This window comes from Cebus imitator, unplaced genomic scaffold (assembly GCF_001604975.1).
Source record: "Cebus imitator isolate Cc_AM_T3 unplaced genomic scaffold, Cebus_imitator-1.0 Scaffold19, whole genome shotgun sequence".
In the NCBI taxonomy this organism is placed as follows: Eukaryota; Metazoa; Chordata; class Mammalia; order Primates; family Cebidae; genus Cebus; species Cebus imitator.
The window spans coordinates 8,021,358-8,025,433 of record NW_016107334.1 but is presented as its reverse complement, the minus strand read 5'-3'; the positions used below and the strand labels follow the sequence as shown (position 1 = coordinate 8,025,433).

The following is a 4,076-nucleotide window of genomic DNA, read 5'->3' as shown; positions in this document are numbered from 1 at the left end:
CTGGATTTAATCAACTTCTCCCATCTACTGCTGACATAGGTGAAACTGTCTTCATAACCAGGTTGGAAAGAGGAGCATCTATTTAAGATCACATTTACACTTGAAATATCTCTCCCCAGTAGGGAAAGATAATATTGTCACTTAGTACTTGGGGTGGATGATGATGTTAAATGCTTTTCCTCAAAGGCAACATAGTTGTTGAATCAAGGCCTTGTCTGAAATTGTAGAGACTTTAGCATCTTTGAAGGGAGATGACTAGGCATGTTTCCAAGAAGTCATCAATTTTCACTATTCTTTCTTGTCTCTTTGGAAAACAGAGCTTAGATAGCCAACAATGCTGCCCATTGTAACCTTGAGATATAAGATTTACTGAGGAATCATTTATGTACAGTAAAATTTTATTTGGTGCTCAGTCCTGTGCATTTGACAAATATGTAGAATTGCATAATAACCACAGCATCCCTCAAAAAGTTACCTATTGCCTCTCTGCAGTCAGCCTCCTTTTTCGTTCCCAGCCTCTGATAACCACTTTCTCTCTTTATAGTTTTACTTTTTCCAGAATGTTATATAAATGGCATCAGAGAGCATGATGGCTTTTGTATCTAGCTGCTTTCACTTAGCATGCTTTTGAGATTCATTCATGCTATTTCAGCATAAGTTCTTTCTGTTTTTATTTTTCTTTTCTTTTGGTAACATTTTAGTGCATGGATATATCAAAATGTATTTATCCATTCACCAGTTGGGGAACATTTGGGTCATTTTTAATTTTTGGCAATTTCAAATCAAGTTGTATGAACATTAACATACAGATCTTTGTGCGAATGTATGTTTTCACTTCTCTGGAGTAAATACATAGGAGTGGGATTGCTGGGTTACATGGCAGGTGTAGGTTTACCTTTATAAAAACTACCAAACTCTTATCTAAAGTAGCTGCACCATTTTGCATCCCTACCAATACTAAGTACTATGTAGGAAAGTTCCAGTTGCTTCATATATTCACCAGTTCTAAGTATTGTCACTTAAAAAAATTAGCCATTCTAATATGTATATAGTGGTATCTCCTTGTGGTTTTGATTTTTATTTTCCTCACAACATCAAGCATCTCTATATAGGTTTATTTGCCATATGAATCTCTTCTTTAACAGAGCCCATTCATACAGTAATTTTTTGGCCATTTAAAAGTGGGTTTTCATTGGAACAATACAGAGATTAGCATGGCCCCTGTACAAGGATGACAAATTCATGCAGCATTCCATATTTTTTAAAAAACGGATTTTCATAAAAACAAACTTATGTAGTCCATAGACCCTAAAAAGCAGTTACACAATAAAACTACAAAGTAACCAGCTAACAACTTCACAATAAGATCAAAACCTCACATATCAATATTAACCTTGTATGTAAATGGCCTAAATGCTTCACTTAAAAGGCACACAGTGGAAAGTTGGCTAAAAAAAGATAAGATCCTTCATCTGCCATCTTCAAGAGACCTATCTCACTTGTAACAATGTCCGTAGCCATCTTCAAGAGACCTATGTCACTTGTAACAGTGTCCGTAGGCTCACACTAAAGGGGAGAGAGTGATCTATCACAAATGGAAAAGAAAAAAGAGCAGGAATCATTATTCTTATATCAGAAAAAACAGACTTTAACAACAGTAAAAAAGAAACAAAGCAAGGTATTATGTAATGACAAAGGGTTCCATTCAACAAGACTTAATTATCCTAAATATATAAATAACCAATTGAAGCACCCAGATTCATAAAGCAATTACTTCCAGACAAATGAAAAGTCTTATATAACCCACACAATAATAGTGGGAGACTTCAACACCCCATTGACGGTGTTCAACACATCATTGAGGCAAAAAACTAACAAAGAAATACTAGACTTAAATTTGACACTTGACTAATTGGACTTAATAGATATCTACAGACCACTCCATCCATCAACTACAGATTATACATTCTTCTTGTTTGCACATAAAACATACTCTAAGATCAACCACAAGTTCAGCCATAAAATGTTTAAATACATTCAAAAACAATCAGAATCATACCAACCATACTTTTGGACCACAGTGGAATAAAAGTAGAAATCAATACCAGGAAGAGACCAAGAAGATCTCTCAAAACCACACAATTACAAGAAATTAAACAACTTGCTCCTGGATGACTTCTGGGTAAACAACAAAATTACAGTAGAAACTAAAACAGTATTTAAAATGAATGAAAGCAGAAACATGATGCAGCAAATTCTCTGGATACAACAAAAGAAGTGTTAAGAGGAAGGTTTATAGCTCTAAAAGCCGACATCAAGCAATTAGAAAGATCTCAGATTAACAACTCTAACATCACACCGAGAATAACTTAAAAAGCAAGAACAAACTAACCCCAAAGCTAGCAGAAGAAAATAAATAACTGAAATCAAAGCAGAACCGAATGAAACTGAGACAGCAAAATCCATACAAAAGATTCATAAAATTGAAAGTTGGCTGTTTGAAAAAATAAACAAGCTTGATAGACTGCAAAAACCAAGTAAGCACAGAGATGACAAAGGTGATATTATAATCAATTCCAGAGAAATACAAAAGGCCCTCAGAGACTCTTACGAACATATCTATGCGTACAAACTAGAAAATGTAGAGGAATGGACAAATTCCTGGAAACACATAACTTCCCAAGATTGAATCAGGAAGAATTAAAACGCCTAACAGACCAATATCAGTTTCCAAAATTGAATCAGTTAAAAAGAAGTGAAGCACAAAAAGCCCAGAACCAGATAGATTCACAGCTGTATTCTATCAGATATACAGAGAACTGCTGGTACCAAATCTTCTGAAATTATTCCAAGAAATCAAGGAGGGGGAACTCCTCCCTAACTGATTGTATGAAGCCCACATCACCCTGATACCAAAACCTGGCAAAGACATAATGAAAAGAGAAAACCACAGGCCAATATTCCTGATGCACATACCTGCATAAATCCTCAACAAAATACTAGCAAACCAAATCCACTAGCAAACCAAATCCACCAGCACACCAGAAGGTTATTTCATCACAATCAGGTAGGCTTTCTTCCTGGGATGCAAGGTTGGTTCAACACATGAAAATCTGTATATGACTCACAACATAAAGAGAATTAAAAACAAAAATCATATGATCATCTCAATAGACACGGAGAAAACTTTTGACAAAATCCAACATCCTTTCATGATAAAACCCTCAACAAACTTGGCATTGAAGAAACATCTCTCAAAATAATAAGAGCCATCTATGACAAACCCATAGCCAACATCATCCTGAACAGGCAAAAGCTGGATGTACTCCCTTTAATGAGAACAAAAATACGCCACAAATGCCCATTCTCACCACTTCTAATTGGCATAGTACTGGAAGTCCTAGCCAGAGCAATCAGGAAAGAGAAATAAATGAAAGGCATCCAAATAGGAAAAATAAGATGTCAAATCATCTCTCTTTGTTGATGATACAATTCTCTACTTAGAAAACCCTACAGACTCATCCAGAAGGTTCCTTGACCTGATAAATGACTTCATCAAGGTTTCAGGATACAGTGTCAATGTACAAAAATTGGTAGCATTTCTATCCATCTATAACATTCAAGCTGAGCGCTAAGAACCCAATCTCTTTTACAATAGCAACAAAAAATAAAATACCAAAGAATACATCTAACCAAGAAGGTGAATATTATCTACAAAGAGAACTACAAAATACTGCTGAAAGAATCAGAGATGACACAAACAAATGGGAAAACATTTTATGCTTGTGGATTGGAAGAATTAATATTGTTAAAACGGCGATACTTCCCAAAGCTATCTACAGATTCAGAACGATTAAACTAACAATGTCATTTTTCACAGAATTAGAAAAAAGTATTATAAAATTCATATGGAACCATAAAGAATAAAATTGGACCTCTACCTATTACCACATATAAAAATTAACTCAGGATGAATCAAGGATTTAAACGTAAGACTTCAAACAATAAAAATCCTAGAAGAAAACCCAGGAAATACCATTCAGCACATAGCCTTGCAAATAATTTTTTGACTACGT

At 34.8% G+C, this 4,076-nt stretch overlaps 1 pseudogene; it reads left to right on the top strand.

Annotated features, from left to right (window-relative positions):
- The first annotated feature begins 1,165 nt into the window (after positions 1-1,165).
- On the top strand, positions 1,166-1,262 carry LOC119469646 (annotated as a pseudogene).
- The last annotated feature ends 2,814 nt before the right edge of the window (positions 1,263-4,076 follow it).